Below are 23782 nucleotides of genomic sequence, written 5' to 3' on the forward strand. Positions count from 1 at the left end.
TATTAGGATTCAACCTCCTCTGGGGTTGAATACAGGGTTTGTAGTTATCCTCTAAGTGTATCCTGTGCATACAAAAATCAGGGCTTATACCCTTGAGATCATCAATACTGTACCCTATTGCCCTTTTGTGGGTTCTTAGAACCTCTAGAAGTTGGGAAGTTTGTGGATCATCCAGTGCAGTACTAATGATCACATGGTACAATTCCTGCTCATCAAGGAAAACATATTTTAAATAAGAAGGGAGAGGTTTTAGTTCAGGTTTCTTCACCTCTGCAGGTTTTGATTCCTGAAACAAATTTACTACCTTCATACAATCATTAGCATCAAATTCCTCGGTGGCAAGAGCTCTTTCTATGTCATCCACCTCCTTGCTCCATATGCTCATGTCACCTGTAGACAAATTTCCACAAAGAATTTCCTCCAAGGGGTCCCTTGCAAGCACCTGTGGTAAGCTCTCCTCACAAATATCATCCATTACATCAAGCACATCAATTAAATAACAGTTTTCTTCAAGCATAGGACCTTTTAAAACTTTTCCTAAGTTAAAAGTGATATTATCATCGCCAACAGAAAGGGTTAGTTTACCATTTTTGATATCAATAATGGCTCCTGCAGTATGGAGAAAAGGTCTACCTAATATAATGGGAATTTGCGTGTCCTCAGCCATGTCTAAAACAACAAAATCAACAGGGATAAAAAATTTACCAACTCTAACAGGTACATCCTCTAAAATACCTAAGGGGTATTTAACAGAACGATCTGTCATTTGCAAAGTTATATTAGTAACTTTTAAATCAACCATATTTAATTTAGCACATACAGACGATGGCATCACACTAACAGAAGCACCTAGATCACATAATGCTTTATCAATGAAAACATTTCCAATATGACAAGGGATAGAAAAACTACCGGGATCCTTTAATTTAGGAGGGGATTTATTTTGTAATAGTGCACTACATTTCTCAGTGAATGCTACAGTTTCTACTTCATTAAAGGCCCTTTTCCTAGTCAATATGTCTTTCATGAATTTAGCATATGCAGGAACCTGAGTAATAAGTTCTGTGAAAGGAACTGTTACCTGCAAATTTTTTACTACCTCCAAAAACTTACCAAACTGCTTATCCAACTTAGTCTTCAAGTGACGGTTGGGGAAAGGTAGCTTGATAACTGGTGGTGCTTCCCTACTCTTCTCCTGGGGTGCATCCTTCCCTGAGGTTGTACCCTGCAATGAATCATCAGAAATATTAGTATCAATAATTTTACCCTGGAGCCCTGCAGGGGCACTTGGTACAACGGAATCAGGATTAGCAATATTAATTAAATCAGGTTCATCCTCTTTGGGCATTTGGGGCCCATCGTAGTGTGAACCACTCCTTAGGGTAATTGCATTCGCATGATCCGTAGGTTGAATTCCCTGCGCTGGTAGAGCTCCCTCCTGACGAGACTGAAGGGTAGAGGACAATTGGGCAATTTGGGTGTCCATGACTTTATTATGGGCTATAATAGAGTCAATCTGTTGGTCTCTACTCTCCATATGTTTTTGCATACTAGTCAGCATTGCCCTAATTTCTGATAAAGCAAGGTCAGAAGATGTAGTAGGGACTTGTGATGGGGGTTTCTGGTTAGCATGAGGGTGGTAATATTTTTGCTGTGGAGGGGGTGCTTGTTGTGGAGGTGGAGGATTTTGAACATTAGTGCTACGGTAAGATAGGTAGGGATGGTTCCGGTAGCCAGGATTGTAGGAATTGGAGTATGGGTTATTTTGCTTATAAGTTTGGAAAGCATTAACTTGCTCCATTGAACTCCTGCAATCTTGTTCATAATGACCTACACTTCCACAATTTTCACAGAAAGCATCATTAGCATTATTAGAAACAGCAGAAACATTAGCAACAGAATTAGGATTGTTAGTAGTAAGGCTATCTAATTTCTGACAAATAGAAGTAAGCTGAGCTTGCATAAGGGTTACTGAATCAACATGATGTTTGCCCTTATTAGCATAACCTCTAGTATTCCCATATTGGGAATTATGGATCGCCATATCTTCAATAACCTGACCTGCATCATCAACATTTAAATTCATAAATCTACCGCTAGCTACGGAGTCTAAAATTGTCCTAGATGCATTTCCTAATCCATTGTAAAAAGCTTGAATTAGCTGCCACTTTGCCAAGTTGTGGTGGGGACACTCCCTCTGCAGATCCTTGAATCTTTCCCAAGCTTCATATAATGCTTCATCTGTCTCCTGGGCAAAATTCTGAATGGCACTTCTCAATAAAGCTGTTTTCTTTGCAGGGTAATATTTATTATAAAAATTTAAAGCAAGAGTCTCCCAGTTATTAATACCAAGTGCAGCTCTATTCAAACCATTAAACCATAATTTAGCTTTTCCACATAAAGAAAAGGGAAAAAGAATCTCCCTGATTTGGTCCTGCGTTACCCCATTCTGCCTAATAGTATTGCAATATTGACAGAAGTCTGCAATGTGAAGATTAGGATATTCACCCTTAGCTCCACTGAACTGCTTTCTTTCTATCATCGTTATGAACTGGGGCTTGATCTCGAACTGGACTCCCTCGAGATCAGGTGTAGGAGAAAGATGTGGAAAATCCGTCAGGGATGGCTGCGAATAATCGCTAAGCTTGCGCGGTGGAGGTGGTGGTGGTGTACCCATTTCTAGTTCTGCGTCAGAAGAGTGTTCCGAATCACTAGAATTAGGTAATAGGTTTCTAGGAATATCGTTACTCCCAGAACCTGCCAGGATTTGCCTATAAAAATTCTTTTGTCTATGAAACGAGCGCTCGATCTCAGGATCGAATGGAATGTAACCTGATCTGGAACACCTGGGCATAAACAAAGAACTAAAAAGACAGATATTAGAACTACCTCAAAGAACTAATGTCCTTTGAGGCAAAAGAAAAATAATCTAGACTACAAAAACAATTAGAAATAAAAATAAAACCGTTTCCCCGGCAACGGCGCCAAATTTTGACAGGCTAAAGTCGTATCACCTAATCAAAAGTATTACCTAAATCCTCTAACTAAAGTAGATAGGGAAGTAGGGTCGAATCCACAGGGAAACTGGTCTTTCTACTCCTAATTAATTAATATAATCTAAATTATTAAAGTAACCAAATTGTTGTTTTTAATATGAAATTATACTACGAAGATTGAGTTTAGAGAGAAAGTCGATAATAAGAAGGCCTAGGGTCGCAGGTTCACCAATAATTAATGTTCCAAGATAAAACATAACAATCAATAATTAACATTGCACAAATAACATGATTAACAGGCTCTCGCAATTTATTAACCAACATAGATCTAACAGGCTCTCGCAATTTACTAGATCTAAGTTCTTATTGAAAATAGCCTTTAATATTAAATTAACATCTGCTCGATTCATCAATTCAATATTGCTAAACATTCACAATCAAATTACATCTGCTCGATTCATAATCTAATTGCAAAGAATTAAAACAATTCAATAAGAAGTCATCATGCAACATCAATAATCAATAATAACAAATTATCCCTTCATATTAATTATGGAACCCCATAAACCCTAGAATTAAACTACTCAGACATAATTAAAACTAAACAGAACATAATAATTAAACAAGACATGAAGAAATTGAATGAATAAAATACTGAGATAAATTAAGAGAGAAATCGTACCAAGACGGCGGAATTATAATGGAGTTAAGGAACAAGAGAGAATAATCTAGAGAGAGAAAATATTAAGTAGAGAGAGAAAGTGAAAGGAAAAGAGTAAGAGAAGTGAAAAAGAAGTATCTCATCTTGCCTAATAAAATCACATTAAGCAAGCACTAATCGCTAAACAAAGCTGAACGGAAAGTAACGACTCCTAAGCAATACTCGCGCCCGGTCGGGCAGTGGCTCGCCCGACCGGGCCCCTCCTTTTCCCTCGTGAAGCTTTCTCGCGCCCGGCCGGGCGCGTCTCCGGGCGCGGGCTTCCTTTTGCATTGCTTCGCCCCGCCCGGCCGGGCGCGCCTTCGGGCGAAGCCTGGTGGTTTGGGCGAGGCTTTTGGGCCTCGAGCTTCTACCTTTGGGCCTCCGAACTTGGCCCAAGTGCCATCAAACTGAGCCCTTAGTCACCGATTGATACCTCCGATCGGTCTTGGGCTATCGAACGTGGTCGCGGTCTTCCAACACTTGTAGATGCTCCTTGAAAACCCGGGAAAATGCTCCAAGTACGCAAATTCCTACAAAACTCAAGCAAAACTACCAAAGCACTGGAAAACACAAATTAGTAGTAAAAGTGACTCGTAGGAGCCAAAAAACACTACTAATTACGACCAAGGGACGGGGGTAAATATATATATAAAATGAACACATCATTCACCCGACCCGAATGTAACCCGACCTGTTATTGACCCAATCGACCTAAACTCGACCCAAACCTAATAAGATATATGACCTTGACGTGACTCAACTCAAGCATGACCCAACCGAACCTGACCCGCATAGGTTACGACATTATCCCAAATTGACCCGACTCGACCCGGGTTGACTTGACCCATATTTAGCCAACCCCAACCCTATATGTTTACCTGAATTGACAGCTCTAGTAATTAGTGTAGTGGTAGAAACAGAGCATTTCTTATGTTTCGATCATGCTCTCCCTTGAAGCTCGTTGGGCTGTAACATCTTGCAGCAGCCCAGACCTTCCGTGATTCACCTCAACCAGTTCTTGGAAAGGTGTGGCTGCCTAATCGACAATACCTAATGATTCAAAGAGAGTAGTTGGTGTTTCTCTAATTCCTCGAGAAGATTCACCAACTTCATAGGTAGAATTTTGCACATTAAGACCCAAAGAAAGATTGGTTCTCTCGTTGCTCATCTTAGCAATTCAATTACCAGAAGGCATGTTGCCTCTTTCTCAGGTAAGAGTCCCTGTTCTAGCTCCCAACATACAACCAATAACCCCAAATTGTTCTCTATCACCATAGCTAAAAATAAAATTAGATGAGGCTGGTTGCATACCTCGATCTATTAATCCAGCACCAGAGAAACTCGAGTTTGCAGTAGAGTGCATTGGCTGGGTCACCTATTCCATCTCCTGATCCATTAGAATTTTCGATCTTCTCTATCTTGGTGGATATTACTCGGCATATGGATCCCCTGGTAAGCCCATTCGTCTACCAGGAGAAAGCCTGAGAACCGGAACATAGTTACTTGTGTGAGTTTGTTCTCCCTGAGAAGAATTGTTCAGAGTTGCTATCTGAAGACATAACATATCCCCTGTCTCTTTCCCACATTTGCCTTTGTTCCCATATTGGCATATCTTCAGGTTCGTCATAGATTCTCAGGTTAACACTCGAGTTTCTATACCTGTATGTGTCTGGTAACCCTTCTATAAAATTCGTATAGAAAGGGTAATTTCCAGGTCCATAGAGGACTCTCAAACCTTGCTCTTCCACTTCTTCCAACCTACGTCTCAGCCTTCTAGCAGTTGTTTCCCTGCTCATATGGCATCTTGATGTGATGTGGCCGACACACCCACGGATCTTGCGGAATCTAAACACCCCTTCAGATCTGAAATAGACCCAAGCCACTCTATCACCTTGGATTGGTATGTAACATCCATGTACTGGTGGTTAGGAGATATCAATTAGGAGTTGTGCCCTTAACTGTGAGGAGTTTGGAAGGCCAGGCCCTGTATGTTTCAGCTGACAAATGTAACCCACATGTTGAAAAATTTGGTTTGCCCATGCAGGTGTTAGCATGGCTAAAGGCAAGCCAAAAACCCTTACCCATAGTCTTGTAGTATTAAAGCGGATCTGATTGGGAATGTACGACACATGGTACCTTCTAAAATTAATTATTTGACCATTAAAGAAAGCAGTGTGATACCTGATAATGCCTTCCAAATCTTGGTCGTTTCTGCACTCAAACAGGAAGTATATTCCTGATTTGTGCACTTGGATGTGGTCCCAGCGAACCCATCTCGAGTTGACTATATGTTGTACGTATTCCACAGGTGGTGGGTATGCTCCCATAAACATACCAATAGCAGATCTATTGAAATTAATGATGGTTGCAGCAGGAGAATCTTGGGGAGAAAATAATAAGTGTTCCTGATCTATAATTAGGAGTACGCCCTATCCCATTTCTCCTTGGAGAATGATTCTGGCCATTTTTATGACTGTCATCTTACATATTGAGAAGAAATTAATGTACTTAGCAAAGAGAAAGAAGGAAGCTTGATGAGCCGACTGCTATAATAGATCTACTGTTATATATCAATGGAACCCTTCTGCATGCACTCCACTTGGCACAAAACTTATAATACAAACGCTTCTTCTTCCTTCTGAAGTTGGGATATGGATCGATTTGCACTTCTTGAAAACTTCAAGCTAGAGAAATTAGGTAGTAGCTCTTTAATGCATGCAGTAAGCGTGCTGCAGTAATAAATATCTCAAACCTTGAAAAAAAAAGCTAGGTATGTTCCTTTATGTCCTCGAGGAACTCAAAAGTCTGCTCTAGATAGAAACAACAATCTTTCCCTAATAGGTAAAAGATTATCCAATCTTTCTGAAGACACACGCAATAGTTCCACTAATCACCCAAGCACAAAATACTCAGAGTATAGATTAAACATGAAGATCTTCTACAAACCCTAGTAACCTAAAGCCTGGAGTTTAAAAGCTCTAGTTTTAGGGTTAAAGCTCACTTTGTGAGAGAACGCTCTCAACCTAGAGAGAGAAACCTTTTTATCCTAATGATGAATAAAAAAAAGTGTATGCTTAGCTAGTTGTTAACATTGAACCATTATTTTTATTCGAGAAGGCTATTGATTTTCAAGTACCAAGACTACAGGGGGAACTATTGATCATACCAAAACAAGCGACAACTAATGGTGAAATTAATGAGTTGATCCAAGGAAGTTCATGACCTCAAAAACATGAAGATCTCTAGAATAAGACTTCCATTTTTTTTAGTCTTGTTGTTGTCAGAATCGTCTTAAACATTTTAGGGGTCCCGTGTTATTAAAAAAAATTTACATATGAATCTTTGCTTGCTACTTGTGTATCACAAACACTTTGCATTTTTTTTTCATAATAAATAATACAAATAAAAAGTGAAATTATAAAATGATACATACGAAGAAAAGGTGAAAATTATCAAGGATATAAACGAAATAAAACAAATTAAGATTCTATTAAAAAAAAAAAGGTATAGAGGGAACAAAAAATAACAATAAGGTGAAAATTATCCAAAAGATATAAACAAAAATTAAACAAATTAAAATAATTGTAAAAATTAGGGTATAAAGGGGAAAAAAAAAACAAAATAGATACTACGCTTTTTTTGAAACAAAATAAATACTATATGAACTAAGGCTAAAGGTGAAAATTATCAGGGTACCGAAAAAAACTGCAGTATCATATGGGGAGGGAAATCGAACACAAAACCTGTCGTTCAACATATAAGCTCATTAAGTAACATTATTTATACTTTATCTATATTTAGGATTTTGGGGCCCCAAGTATTATAAGGCTATGTACTGTTAGGCTGTTTGCACATCCCAATAGCCGGCCCTGCTTGTTCTAAGTTTGTATGAATGGTTTAGTTAAGTGGCGAAATGTTTTCAGTTTAAAAGTAAAAAGTGTTGTAGGAATCAGGAATAGTTGAACTAGTACTAGGACACTACCGGTTCAAGATACAAAATGCTAATGGTTGTTTATCGAAATAGGTTCATTAGTCGGTAAATGTTCCATATTTTCAAAAGTTGAGGATTATGTCCTTAACATATTTTAGCAAAGGAAATATTTACCAACTAAGAAAGATCATGTTATTTCTATTTAGGAGATATATTATTACACATACGAAGTATATCTTAGAATATTATTATGGTTTTATTTTAGGAAACAAAAAAATATACAAAATGTTTTCTTTCTTACGAGTATTGCCTTAAGGAAAAGATTTTCAATATAAAGATATGATCATCTAGGTCACGAAATGAATTATCTCCTAAGTAATTTGTCAATTACAACCGTTAAAAGTACCCACTTTACGGGTTACAACCATTAAAGTAGATTTTTTGCAAACTAGTTTTTGTGCACGCGCGCATTGCCCGCGCACCGTTTTGTTAATCCAAATTAGGATGTCATTAGTGAAGTACTAAATAAATATATTTGGATTAGTTATTATTATTTTGTGCTTGAATTCAACACCATTTTGTTAATCTAAATTTAGAAGCTATTAGTGAATATAATCTATTTGGTAAAGTTTTTGTTATTTTGTTCATGAATTCGTAGTTGTATGGAATATAAATTATTGGAATGAGTGTGCAAGATATACTTATTTCATATCGAAATATATATATGTTAGCAATTATTTATATCACAAACAATTGATAAGCATTGACACTTATGTTGATATGGAGTATAGAAAATTAGAAAAGTTAATATTATTGCTTGGATTGGATCACATATTTGAGCTTTGTCTTGCTTAGTGTTAATTATTTATGTGTCAGGGGTTACTGGAGTTGTTGCGGTTACTCAAGTTACTCGGTCAGGGGTTACTCGAGTTACTCCTTATCGAGTAACTCCTTAAGTAACCCCTGACTGAGTAATCCACGATTGAACCCCTCGACTCCTCGAGTAACCCCTAATCGAGTAACCCCTCCCCCTCAAGTAAACCCTGATTGAGTAACCCCTCAAGTAACCCTTGTCTGAACCCTCAAATAACCCCTGACCAAACTCCTTAAATAACCCCTGACCGAGTAACTCGAGTACCCTGACCGAGTAACCCCTCAAGTAACCCTTGACTAAGTGAACCCCTCGAATAACCCATGTCCAAAACCCTCAAGTAACCCTGATCGAGTAACCCCTCAAATAACCCTTGACCGAGTGAACCCCTTGAGTAACCCTTGTCTCAACCCCTCAACTAACCATTGACCGAGTAAATCGAGTAATCCATGACTGAATAACTCAGGTAACCCCTACCGAAATAACTCATTTAACCCCTACCACAGTTCGTTTCATAATAATTGCAACAGTACTTTCTTTAGTAAAAGTCCACAACTATTTGATTATTTCTCTTTGACCAACCTCATTTATACTTTTTTTTTATTATTATTATTTCTCTCTCCTACGAACAAAAAAATATAATCCATCAACTATACTTCATATTATAAAATCACAAATTTTTGTATGCTGCCTATTGTACCGTGCAGCAAGGGTTACTCGAGTTTCTAAGAATGGGATTACTCGAGTTTCTCGGTCATGGGTTACTTGAGTTGCTGGGGTTACTCAAGTTACTCGGTCAGGGGTTACTCGAGTTTCTGAGGTTACTCAAGTTATCGAGTAACCTCTGACCGAGTAACCCCTCGAGTAATCCATGACTGAACCCCTCAAGTAACCCCTCCCCCTCAAGTAACCCCTGATTAAGTAACCCTTCAAGTAACCCCTAACTGAGCCCTCAAGTAAACCATGGCCTAACTCCTTAAATAACCCCTAACCGAGTAACTCAAGTAACCACTGACCGAGTAGCTCGAGTAACCCATGACCGAATAATCCCTCGAGTAACCCTTGACTGAGTAACCCCTCAAGTAACCCTTGACCAAGCGAACCCCTCGAGTAACCCCTGACCAAGCGAACCCCTCGAGTAACCCCTGTCTGAACCCCTCAAGTAACCCCTTCGAGTAACCCTTGTCCCAACCCCTCAAGTAACCCCTTACCGAATAACTCGAGTATCCTCTGACTGAATAACTCGGGTAACCCCAAACAAAATACCTCATTTAACCCCTGCCACAGTTCGTTTCATAATAATTGCAACATTACTTTCTTTGGTAAGAGTCCACAACTATTTTATTATTTCTCTCTTACCAACCCCATTTACATTTTTTGTTTTTTTTTTTATTATTTCTCTCTCCTATGAACAAATAAATATAGCCCACTAACTATACTTTATTTTATAAAATCACAAATTTTTGTATGCAGCCTGTTCTACCGTGCAGCAAGGATTACTCAAGTTTCTTGGTATGGGATTACTCAAGTGCCGGGGTTACTCGAGTTTATCTATCAGGGGTTACTCGAGTTGCTGAGGTTACTCAAGTTACTTGGTCAGGGGTTACGACTTAAGTTACTCCATATCGAATAACCCCTCAAGTAATCCCTGATCGAGTAACCTCTCGGGTAATCCATAACTGAATCCCTCGAGTAACCCCTAACCGAGTAACCCCTCCCCTCAAGTAACCACTGATTGAGTAACCCTTGACTAAACTCTCAAGTAACCCCTAGCCGAAGTTCTTAAAAAAACCCCTAATCAAACCTCACCTTTAAATAAATTATCACTCCTAAATAGTTTGCTCAGCTAAAGAATTTCTCATTCTTAAAATCATATACAAATTACGTCACTAATAAAATAGTTTGTTCATCACTTTTCTTACCAAAAATATAAAAGACACATAACTGAATGAACAAAGCTTATAAATTGATGGTTAATAGGTTATCTTTACTCAAAACTCATACATTGGATGATAGACTATCCTTTCATCTAAAACCAATGACTTTGATTATAGGCTACCCCCCTTTCATAAAAAAGCCATAATCATTTCCCAAGGAAAAGTATTTTCACAATGGGTTACACTTACATTTTAAATATCAGATTAAAATCAAAGCCATAATCATTTCCCGATCAAAATTAAAATCAAATTACACTTTAAAGCATCCAATAATACTTGTTTAAAACTTTAAAAACTAAACTAATTGCAAATACCTTATTACTAATGTTAAAAAATTAAACTCATTGCAAAGCATTATCCTTCTTACTAATTGATTACATTAATGAAAATGTAACTCTTTGAAATTTAGTAAATTTATTCCCTTGCAAAAAAAAATTAGGAGAAGTTAACTATTGAATTTTTTTTTCATGTACATTTTCCTTTACAACATTGGTCTTAAGATGAGTAGGTAAAAATAGAACATATTACCACACAAATGGTTATAACTACAAAATCGAACAAAAGGCTACATCACCCTTGTTTAACAAACTAATTACCCTAGTAAACTAATTATAGTTGAAACCATTTCTCCACCAACAGTGCCCGATACTCGAATATCTGATATACGTGGTTGCCTCAACCACCTTCAAAGGAGACTCAATCCACAATTTACTTTGGAACCCAAATCTTTGCGTTCCATTCATGATCCTCTATAAAACCTGCAGCAAGCAGACCAATTAACCAAGTAATCACTTTCAGTCATGCACAGCAGCAACCTAAGCTATAATATCTTTTGACTAACAATATAAATTATATACTTAACCAAGGTCACACTATTCCAAAAATGCTAAAAGAAATCCTTTTTTTTTTTTTTTTTTTAATTTTATTTTATTTATAGAAAGCTAGGCTGAATCATAGTTTGTGCCTTTCTAATCAATATTTGTTGATAACTATTCGATGAAAGGAAAAGCCACTCCTTGATATTCAAGTATGTTCTTATATTGTTCTTATACAAAGTGTTATATTACCTAAGCTTATAGAGGGAGATGCAATAGATAAGGTGAATTAGAGTTCATATGTTCTTGTTTTCTTGGAAGAATCAAGATTCAAGAGTAACTCTAAGATCATAAATGCAAAAGTTTATAAGAGACAAAAAATTAAAAAAAAAAGGAGGAATCCAAGTTAAGCTTAAGGGTGACAAGAGATACCCAAGTTAGAAATAATTACCTTTGCAAGTTCCTCAAGTACATGTTTAGCAACCTGGCCTTTCAATTCAAACAGTACATCTCATCTAAGTTCATCTATGGGACAACATTGCAGCATCAAATTTTAAGAACTAATATAAACCAAAAGTGGACATTATTTTTACAAAATATAAGCATCTGCAAAAATGGATGAAATAAAATAAGAAATTATTTTCAGAAAATACAATCAATTTCTTTGACTCTCTACCAGTCCATCCAACCCCTAACTAAAAAAAAAATAAAAATAAAGAGACAATGGAAAAGTCTAGAATGAAACGCATGATTCACAATGCTCAAAAATAAGTTGATCAACTAATACATAATTCAGGTGAATATCATATTAGCAAGTATTTTCTGAATTTGTAGACAACCATGTAAAAAGGGTGCAAGAAGGAGAATGTTGTTTAAGAACATAATAACATAACAAAAAGAGTAGTAGACAGAAATAGCACCATAGCATAATACCACTATATTTGGCACACTCTAGGCTGGGGTATTCATTCTTCAAAAGATGATATTCATTACCATTGATTCTTGGGCTTCAGCATCAGCATTGATATTTGCTGCCTACATAGATTGCCCCAAAACAAATACCATAGATGAGCTTATGATATTTACCAAAAAAAAAAAAGAGCTTATGATATACAAATATGCATACTGTTTTATTTACATGATAATTATTGATAAGGATCAACAAATCTAGGATCATGAAATAATACAAAGTTAGGGGAAACTGAAATGGCAAGGTAGGCACCTTGCAATTGCCATACGAGTAAGTCATGTAAAAGTAACCCTTGCTAGATAAAATGGTCTCATTTTATACAAAAAAAAAACACCCAAAAAAGTGTTATGAACCCGGCCAAAAACTCATGTGAAGATAGGCAATCTCTGCCAGACAAACAAAATCACACATATTTGACACTTCAGAATCAATAATTTTGGTCATTTATTGAGGAATTGGCGAAATTAGGATAGGGCAGTCAAATGAAGCAGAAATTGATCTTTCCTCTTAAGAAAGTTGATGCTTTAAATTTGTTTTGAATAGAGTATAGAAAGTGAGATTATCTTCATACCCATCATCAAGTTATGTTTAATTATATATTTCGGAGATAGAAAATTGAATATACAGACTCAATTAAAGAAACTCTAGATTTTGAAATGGGAATTTGATGATTTAAAATAAATTACCTAGCATGTTGCTTCAATTACTCCAATGCAGGATTAGAGAAAGCTCAAAAGTCGCTTCAATGGAGAAGAGATGAGCCTATGATTACCCAACATTTCTTTTTGCAAAATTTCAGCAAAATTACTACAAACCATTTCTAATCCCGTCAAAATAAACCAAAATTACATAACCATTTTCATCAACACCATCATATGCATCATATTTCACCAATCAAGCAATTTCAGCAATTAAACAATATCCCATAGAATTTCCCAGCAACATAACTATTTTCATCAACACCATCATATACTCAAAAATAGAACAATAATTCATAGCAAGAATTGCAAGATTACCTTAGAGAGACCAGAAGAGCATGGAACACAACAGCAAATAGGCCTAAAACTTTTTTTTTTTTTCCCCTGTAACATGGAGCATATGAGTCTCAAAAAGAGAGTACCTGATCATAGTCTATGTAACCTGTGCTCTCATCCAATCTATATGGCATGGTCTCAAAGAATATGGACACAGCTAATATCTTCTCGGTGTCACTCTGCAAGTAAAAAGAAAAGTGATTTAGCCTGCATTTCAACATGAGCATAAGAAAACTCGTAAGCCAGTCCTACAAAGTGAAACTTGATACTCTAATGGGCAATTTTAATAACGTGTGATCTAGAAACTTAAATTTCACTTACTAAGGAAGCTGGAAAAAGTGAAAGAATGTAACTTAGTTTAAGTAATGCAAGTAATGAGTTCTTCCAGTAAGCTAGATTTAAAAGGCGAGATTAAGCTAAATGATGTTAGTAAAACCACCAGCTACAGGATTAAGAGGAAATCAATTACCTACTCCAATATTAAAGAGCAGATGCAGCCCAACTACGAGAACAGGTACCCAGAAAGGAGTGTTTGGTCTCCTCCGAGCTGGAAAATCAGTTACCTATTCCATAATCTTCTCAATCTCCCTCTCTTTCGCCCCAAAATCCGACAAAGCAGAGAAAGGAATCTCCTAATTAGCTATAACAAGAAGAAACACTGTTATTGAAGCTTAGAATTCTGGAATTTGAAACCCTAACCATTGACATTGACGGCAACCTCAGAATGGGCACAAGCATTATAAATGACAAAAAATGGTAATTACTCTAAATTACCAAATATTATTCCAAAAAGGCTTACAAATTAGCAAACAAGACTCTAAATTTATCCAAATTGTTTGAAAAAAAATCTAAAGTAGAACCCATAAGAAGGAATATAAGTGACCTGAAATGTAAAGGTAATTATAGTAAGAGAGTCACAACCTTAGAAAAAATCGTATCCAAAACACAATAAATCTTTCATAGTAACTCCAGATCAAAATCCATCCAAAATTTAGTACTTCATCATCACTACTTCAATTCAATTATCAATTACAATTATTGAAATTGAAGATAAAACTTTTACACAAACTTAACAACTAAAAATAAAAAACTAAAATTAAAATCTTACAGAGTCCTAGTCGATTTGGGTGAGGTCGATAGTGATTAGTGAGGCATGGTCCCTTATATTTTGCTTCTGATCTGAAACCACAAATCATAAAAAAATCTTTTACCAAAAAATAAGATACAATCAATAGTTAAAATCAGGAGAGATTGAGAAAAAACATCAAAAATCAATAGAAAAGAACAAAGAACAATACATCAACATCTTGTTCATCCACAAGAAAGTGTTATTCATCAACCAGATATTAAAACCTTCTTCCTGCCATGAGAGAAGTCTCGTCATCTTCCTGCAAACCAAAATTCATATACATAATTGTATACTCGGTCAGGTATGTGCAGCGGTGACTGGCGCGCGTTGTGGTGGTGTGCGGTCTGGTCAGATAAGAGAGATCAGAACCGAGTTTGGTGGGAATTTAGGAGTGCGAAATTAATTTATTGACCAACATTATAGTAATATATACCAGCCTAATTGGAAACAAAACTCATGAACTGTTATTTCAAAAGGCATTAATTGTACACAAATCAACACACAATATTTAAAACAAATTAATATTCTGAAAATTCATGCTCCTATCATATTCAGGAATATAAATGCAGTAAAAATATTGGATAACATTAGAAATTCAAAAAAAAAGGGGGTAAATAAACCTTTTTTGTTGAACAGGTTGACGGTGGCCAGAAAGCAAACAAATTATTCTCCGGCTTGCCAGAAGAGCTTATCAGAAGCTGGATCAATGGAGGATTCAGACTGTGTGCTTCAAGCCTTCAATGGAGTAGAGAGAGAATTAAAAAGCAATTCAAGAGCACCATTCACAATAATAATGAGTACTTTAGTTAGCTCACAATAAACACGACAACCTCAATAGCTCAAAGACTGAGAGCCCGACTTCATCATCGCTGCTTTAATGGTTCGGTCACCAAAATTTCAATTAAATGTCAAACCCGCAAATCATAAACTTATATAAATGTTATCTAAAACAGTAAAACCCACAATAATTTTTTTTGAAACCAAAACCCACAATAATTTTTCCAAACAATACATGAAATAATTGTCTAATAAATTGTTGAAATAAGACCAGCTTTCCCGACTTGACTAACCAAAATTGGCTCAATTAATACAACAATTAAGCAATAAAAATTGTCCTTAAAAAGAAAAACACCAGCTTACCTGAAAACACCCATTTGTAGAGAGAAAAAAATTAGCCAAATTAGCCCATACATTTTTCTTCCCAATTCAAGCAAAACAACACTACTAATAACAATCAAAATTAAATTTGATAGAATTCGAATTAAAAAGAACCAGTAGATCAGAAAATACCTCTTTCTCGATGACCTTAGTGAAGAATTTCTCAGCTTGAACTGCTACAACATCACCGCGATAATCTCGGCCATATGAGAACTGTTCCGCAATGGCCGTGATCCCACGATTCCAAGCCCTTTGATGTACAAACTCCCTTCATTTTTTTTCTCAACACCCCACAAGTTATCTATCTTGGAAAATGCAAGTTGAAGCCATTTTAGATAACTTAAATGTTACCCCTTTCCTTGACTCAACACTAATTAAAAAGAAACCCTAAATTAAAAATATTGACAATGTGAAATCGAACAAAAAAGAAACTTACATTTTTCAATTTTAGGGTTTGTTGCTCGATTTTACATCAAAGGGCTTGGAATCGTTGAGTTGGCCTTAAAATTCTGGAAATCCATGAGCGATATTCCGACCAAGGACGCTGACAAATGGATCATTGAAAAATCTAAATGTAGCAGCTTGATCTCCAACACCCTAAATTGATAATACTTTTTTTTTTTTTTTTTTGGAGGGAAAATTGATAGTACTTCGTATTGAATTATAGAATGAGAAGGAAAAATTAAATTAGAGAGAAAACAAGAGGATGAGAGTACTGGGTATACTGCAATTCATCATTTTAGAGAGATGAGTATGGATTGAGGTGAGAGAAGAGAGAGAAACAGAGAATGAGTGGTAGGGAGTAACTCACGAGAAAAAACGAAAAAAAAAAAAAAAGATGTGGACAAAGGAAATTTGAAGGGCAAAAAGGGAAGGACAACGTTCATTAGTAACGGAAAAAAAAAGAGCAGGGTATAACCGTCTGCACACTGTTCATAAGGAAATCTCAAAAAGTAAAAATTTCTCAAACCAATTTGGCTTTTAAAAGGTTATGAATATGGATTACAACAAAAAGTAACCCAATATATTTAAACTACATCTAAAATCCGATTTTAGACCACTATTACCGAAATATAATTTCATTATATCATTCCAAACTAGTAACGACTAGGGGCCTTTTTTTTTTTAGAGGATTAATGATGTTATATTCCAATAAAAGTGACTGAATATAGGATTTTGGTTATAGTTTAACAGAAATTCTTTGGACTCAACTAAGGGTACAAAAGTAATCACAGCCACCTTTTTAGTTGTTTTTTTATTTTATTTTTTTTAAAAAAAAAAGCCAACAGGTGGGGCCTCTTGTTCTGAAATTGTCTGTTGTGAGCAAATTTTAAAGAATAAAAAAATAATAATAAAATAGAAAAGGCAATTCGAAATTAAAAGGGAAGAGAGAGAAAACAAATAGGGCAATTCAAAAATTGAGAGAAGAGAGACAAAGCAAAACACTTTCAAATCAAAGAAGAGAGAAGGTCCAGAGAAGATTGTATTTAATTAATTATGAACATGAAATATCATTTCATGACTTGTTGGTTTTCCAATCATATACCAACGAAACATACGTTGGTATGAATAAAGTTATCATCTCAGGGGAAATTGCTAGGTAGTTGGTATACCAAAGAAGTAACAATGAGATTAACATTGTCTTACAGTAATAGGCGGGTTCAAAAGAGTGAACACATGAATTACATCGGCTATGTACGCTACTCATTCATATGCGCCACGGAAGAGTTTCACTTATTGATGCAAAAGAAAACTAGTTGTTTACAAGATATTTTCTTAATTTACTTCTCTCTAAACCCACGAGAGACATTCTTAACTTTCTTCTTCCTCCTTTCTCCACAGATTTTCGCCTTGTCTCTGCTTATCATGACATCCCGGTTCTCTCATAGAATCCTCAATCGAATGGGCATAGGGGTCCAAAAATAACCTTTTGATACCCCTGAAGATGTAGACAAATATAACCTAGTTGTAGTCGCTAAGGTTCTTGATGATAGGAATTTCAGTGAGATTCAATTACAGAATTGGGTAGACAATTTTTAGAAAACTAATTCAGGCATTGTAATTCAAAAAGTCAGTCACTCAAAAAACCTTTTCTTCTTCTTCTTCTGTACCTCTTGGGATGACAGAGACAATCTAATGTCACTTGGTTCCGCAGCTTACAAAGGAGCTCTCATAATCTTTAAGGGATGGGTGATGGGATCCAACATACACAATTTGGACTTCTCTGAAACTTCCATCTGGGTGAGAGTGGAAGGAATCCCAACAGAGCAATGCCAAACACAAACAGCAAGAAGAATTTTGGAAAGGGTGGGAAGGATAATCAGATTTGATCAACAATTAAACATGGGCACGGGCCGTGCCGGCACGCGGGCGACACGACTCCGGCACGGCCCGGCACGGCACGGGTGGCAACACAGCACGGCACGGCGGCCCACCTATGGGCCGTGGGCCGTGAACAATTTTCTGGATTTTGGCACGGGCACGACACGTGGCACGACGGGCGGCACGGTGGCCGGCACGTGGGCCGGCACGCTGGCACGACCCGCCGGCACGGCACGTGGCACGGCCAGGCACGTCCCGGCACGAGCCAGGCACGGCCCGTGCCAAATGACCGTTGGAAAACTAGCCGTTTTTGGCCATTTTCCAACAGCTATAAACAGCTATGGTATGACACATTGTTTTTCTTCTGTATATAATCCTTGTTCTCATTCTTTTCTTAGCAATGCATGTTTACTTGCACAACTTTTTGCGGAACACCGATCACAACATGTTTATCGTGGATATCTTCCATCCATGGAGGAAAAATGGCGTAAATATTACACCGATATTCCTATGATTTATATTTTTGCTTCTATTTTAGATCCTAGACAAAAATATGATGGCACCTTTTTATTAATTGATATTTATTATAGTAACATGAATTTTGAAGATGATGTTGAAACTTTTAAAAATAAGGTGACTGATGAGTTTTTTTCTTTATATAGAGTTTATGAAAGTAAATATGGAACCGTGTCTCGATTTGCCCCTTCTCAAACATCCAAAAATGTAAGTAAACGGGCCAAAGGTTTATTTGCACAAGCTGCTAACATGATGTCCAAGTTTTCAGGTACGGAATCATCATCAAGTAAGAGAACACAAAGCGATGTTTCGGAGTTGCAAATGTACTTAAGTTACGACTTCATGAAAGGCATGGACGATGAAGAGAAGTTTGGCCTCAACATCCTCGATTGGTGGAAATCACAAGCCGTGAAACATCCAATTTTGTCGGCAATGGCTCGTGATATTTTTGCTATCCAAGTCTCCTCTGTTGCCTCCGAAAGAGCTTTTAGTGCGTCGGGACGAGTTTTAGACGATAGAAGAACAAGACTAAAACCCGAAACACTTGAAATGTGTGTTTGCTTCAAGGATTGGTTGGATGCCGAAACTCGTTCTCAAGATCGTACTTATGCACAAAACGACGACGATGAAGGAACGTCGACTTCTTTTAGTTCTCATACTTCTCAATCAACTCAATTGGCGGATGAACTTGAACCTCTAGGAGACGAAGACGAAGACGAAGATGAAGACGAAGGCGAAGACGAAGACGACCAATAATAATTACATGATTACATATTTACATTATACACTATTGTATTCTTTTTGTATTATCGAACTTCGTATTCCGTATAATAAATGAAGTTATTCAATATTCATACACTATTGTACGATTTTTAATTATCATTACTTATTTTGTATTATTGAATTATCGTACATTCGTACCGGCTACCGTCATATAATAAAATAAGTTATTCTTCAATTTTTTGTGTTTTCGGATTATCGCACTCGTATTTTTTTTTTATTATATGCATTGTCGTTTTTTTGCTAAATTAATAAAATTGTTTTTATTTGTTTAAATAAACTTAAACATAATTATTAATTAGATAAATAATTTATATAACCTAAATTAAAATAAATTTGTTCAAAAAATGAAAACAAAATATATTAACATTAACATAAATTAATCACATATATTAAGTTGTACTAAAAAAAATATATATCGTTTAATTCGTTTTTTTTTCATTTATTAAAAAAAAAAAGGGTGGCACGGTTTGGCCCGCGGCCCGGCACGGCACGGCCCGCAAGGCACGTGGGTCGTGCCGTGCCGTGGGCTGGGGTGTGCAAATTTCAGGCACGGCACGGCCCGCCGCGGAGCCGGCAAGGCACGGCACGGCCCCCACCCCGGCACGGCCCGTGCCCATGTTTATCAACAATCTTGGGATGACAGACCTCACAGTTTGATTCGAGCAAAGGTTATAATTCCTATCAACAAGCCTTTGATTTCGGGATTCTTCTATGAAATCTCTCCCACACAAGCACTGTGGGTACACCTTAGGTATGAAGGAATCTTTATCTTCTTTCATGGATGTGGGAAAGTAGGACACAGGTAACCCCTCTGTAAGATTCCAATCAATCTAGCCCACAGGGAGGTTAACTATCGAGTTAGAGGACTTTGTGGTCTAAACTTTGACCTGTTACTTGCTCGCCCACCAACACCGCTGTATTCGAAGAAAGTTACGGGATTGGAGGATGTTGAGAGACTCAGGACAACAAGAGTTACCTAAGAGTATACCCTCACCCAAGCCCAACTTCTTAGTCATCTTTGCACACCCCTCCTTACAGCCCTCATCACCAAAGTTCCTCGGAAAACCAAGAGTCTAATCATCATCACTCTGATCCTAATTCTCCTTCTTCCTCTTCGGATAGTTCAGGGGGTTCAAGTGGTGGTAACAACTTAGGCATTTCAGGCCCAAGCAACAAGGCTACCAAACGACAACTGGAATCCAATAACCAAGTCCATGATATAGAGGACACAGAGGAGCCAAACATAAAGAGGATGAAACAGGGTGATCTGCCGTAACCAGCAATGCAATGTCAGAGAGGCCTTGGACAAAAACCAGGCCCCTCGAACCTACTCCCCTCAATAAGAGATAGGAGAGGATTACCTCCAATCTAACACCTCATAATTCCAGCTCTGCAAAGCAAATTAAACAGAGTACAACAGTGGCAACAAGCTATGAGAGGAAAGGCCAACCTTCCAATCAATAAAAGGAGTTATGCAACCACTTGGTGTACAAGAACAAGCCCTCCCACAACCTCTAGCTCCGAAAGGCAAAGAAAGAGAGTCAAGCGATTCCATCACTCAGATTATGAACAATCGACTTCAGGCGAGCTTCATCCTGCAAATCACATTGCACTAGCAACAGCGCAAGAGCAAAACGGTACGGAGTTAGACAAGAGTAATGCTGACAGTCAAAGTCTAGCTGAAAGAAGTCAAGATGTCAACTTGAATAAGTCAGAGGGAGTCAATCCAGGTACTCAGTCTCCTACCTATCTCCTAACTACCTATTTATTGAGCTCTTCCACTCCCTTGAAATTTTTTGACCTTATGAGTGCTAGTAGTGTTGACCTTTGGTTAAGAGAGGAGTATATGTTGCCACGTCAGCCTCCTGGAGACACAAAAACTGATTTAAAAATACTTCATTTTCTCTTGAGCTATTTTGCATTAACACCCGATATTCATTGCTCCTTTCATCTAGGTTTAAATTTGGAAACCTTTGAGTTACCCGGTTTCCCAACACTAGCATTTATGGAAACTCTGTGGGGGTATTTGCTTATTTTATGCTTTTATTCTCTGTTGCATTATATTTATTCCCCGTTTTATTCGCTTACAAGCCCCACCATCTCCTCTTTCACCTTTCACTTTCCTTTTTCACCTGGAGTTCAACCACCAACAGTCAACTTCATGTACAATTTGCTTACTACAAATATGGCAAAAGAAGAGGATTTCATTGTGTCTTTATTACCAACAAACAGAGTTTACACTCGTAACCCTCTGTTAGATCCTTTTTGCCCTAGAAATATCTTGGTAGACCCCATCATAAGGGAAATTGAATTTTCCTTTCTAGCTATCATGGTGAATAAAGAAGAACTTAATACCCACCGTGAGTTCCAAGCTTCCCATTCATATATTTCGCTAGCGTCCTTGATGGCTAATTCTGAGAAAAAGTCCCCTTCTAAGTCCCCTAAAACTCTCTCTGAAAACCCAGCTCACAACTGGCCTAAGCTTAAGGGACCTACGCTAGCTTCCTCATCCAGCTCCTCAAAATTTTCTTTACCTGTTGTGAACAAACTCACATGTCTCCATGGACTCCTTCAACACAGCCCCCTCCTCAATATCCTCTGCTTCAATGGACTCCCTCTTAAACTCACAAAACTCGAAATAAAGGCAAGCCTTCTGACTTTGAACAGCAGTATTACTCTCATGAGAAGAGGAAGAAACTCTTTAAGAAAAGAAAGGGAAGGCGCTTTTATAAAGAGGGGCCTAGAAGGAAAAAAATGAAGTTCTAGTGTGGAGAAGGACCTACTGAGAAAATCCAAGGTGGGGTCAGCCCCTACAAAAAGATCTGCTTCTAGAGAATTGATGGAGGGTGATGGAGAACAGCAGCGGTCTAGCATGGAGGGCAGGAAGGAATATAGCAAAAGGGTGAGGTATGGAATCAGCAAGGACGATGATTTATGGGATAAGTTCGAGGAGTTTCCAGTGAGGATTCAAGTGCTAAGGATTGCGAATGAAGGAGGACACCATTGGCTCGGATGATGAAGTCACAAGAAAAGAAACTTTTGGTCAGTCTGATTATGGCGCGGCTGGCCTACAGCCTTCCGGAGGAAAATGAACTCCCTTTGTTGGAACTACAGGGGAGCCAGTGACAAAGACTCCCCAATTTTCCCAGTTATTAAATATTTAACAGCTAAGTTTAACGTAGATTTTATCTTCCTTAGGGAAACTAAATGTAGTTTTAATTCTCTAACCCCGATGTTTAGTAGAATGGGTTTTAGAGGTAGTGCGGGTGTAGATTCTACTGATAGTAAGGAGGGACTGTTCCTTTGCTGGTAAGATAGAATTTCGGTTAATGTAGTCGAAGTCCTACCTTTTGTCATTCTGTGTAATTGTAGACATCTACTTTTGGCCTCCTGTCCCAACAGGAAGTGCAATGACGATAAATAAAACCATCTTCGTGTTGGATCAAAGTGAAGAATACTTATGGAGAACTGGTTAGGCAACAAAACACAAAAGACTAGCCCAAATTAAAGATAAAAGCCAAAACAAAGGTCCAATTAACTAAACCCGATCATAATTAGGTTTAAGCCCGTACTTAAAACCCAATAATGACGGATTTAGGAGCGCCTAGGTTAAATTTTAGTGCTGCCGCAGAAAAAGCCGCGAGCATCTCAAACAGTCGCGTTGGGCTGTCGCGCGCAGCTAACTCAGTTGCGCGCGACACCCAGCGCAACCTCCAGAGTTGCGCTGCGGAAGATTCAGAATTATATGGAAAATATAAAATCGAATCTTACCATAAAGCCGCGTGCAAGACAATTAGTTGCGCTGCCCATAGCAGCGCAACCTAATCACTTGCGCTGAGATGCCGCGCGCAACTCATCCTGTTGCGCGCGACACCTGCTGCGGCAGAATGCTCGTAACCCTAAACCTAATCATTCCCTATAAATAAGAGCTTAAACCGAGGCTTAAAGGGACGGAAAATAACCTAAAAACTCTGGCGAAATACTTGTGAACTTGTGCAACCTAGCCCCTCTTGTTCTAAACACTCACCCCTTTTGATATTTTGTTACTACGGTGGAGGTTCTCCAACAAGAACGAGTCCATAAGTATTCTAAACGGAGATCTAGCAAAGAGAAGTGGTAAATTCCCGAGCACTTAGTTAAATCACATTTATTTTCTTGTTTAAAAGAACCTTAATTAATTAATTAGTATTGCTTGATCACCTTTAAAATAATTAATTAATCAATTCCACATAGTATCTTGCGTTAAATAAAGATTAGAATTGAATTAAATAATTGTTGGTTGATCACTTAAGCCAAGGGGAATATTGTTTATTTTCTTGTCCTTTTCAAAAATTTGATTAAATAAAGAATAACGACATTACGATGTAATTCCTACGTGAATTGGTACGTGTAAATAAAATCAACTAACATAGTTTTAGGTATCGCGTTGCATATATTGTTTGGTGATGAAATTGTAAAAAAGGAAGAGCTAGTAGAGGCCGCACTAGGGCTAGGATAACGATTCCCCTCTAAAGGGAACGTTATTTTAGTACCCTCGCTCCCGAACTCATTTCTGGTTTATAGACCAATTTGGACATGGGTAAACTTATGATTCGTGCTAATTATTCCATGAACTCCACA

The 23782-nt window shown here is 37.5% G+C and overlaps 1 long non-coding RNA gene and 1 other non-coding gene across 11 annotated transcripts; one reads left to right on the forward strand and one right to left on the reverse strand.

The window, feature by feature from the left end:
- The first annotated feature begins 2174 nt into the window (after positions 1-2174).
- Positions 2175-2281, forward strand: LOC145587116 (small nucleolar RNA R71). The gene has a single exon (XR_014101148.1). It is a non-coding gene; the product is annotated as a small nucleolar RNA R71 (small nucleolar RNA).
- Positions 2282-10826: 8545 nt separating this feature from the next.
- On the reverse strand, positions 10827-16350 carry LOC145586238 (uncharacterized). 10 transcript variants are annotated; one of them, XR_014100844.1, is made up of 8 exons: positions 15978-16350; positions 15674-15846; positions 15004-15118; positions 14553-14727; positions 14363-14433; positions 13724-13894; positions 12184-13433; positions 10827-11775 (listed from the first exon to the last, which is right to left on the reverse strand). It is a non-coding gene; the product is annotated as an uncharacterized LOC145586238 (long non-coding RNA). The 10 variants fall into 10 exon arrangements; XR_014100841.1 differs by having other exon boundaries at positions 10827-11856; XR_014100843.1 differs by having other exon boundaries at positions 12171-13433.
- Positions 16351-23782: the final 7432 nt, after the last annotated feature.

Source organism: Chenopodium album, chromosome 16, assembly GCF_948465745.1.
Source record: "Chenopodium album chromosome 16, dcCheAlbu1.1, whole genome shotgun sequence".
Taxonomy (NCBI): Eukaryota; Viridiplantae; Streptophyta; class Magnoliopsida; order Caryophyllales; family Amaranthaceae; genus Chenopodium; species Chenopodium album.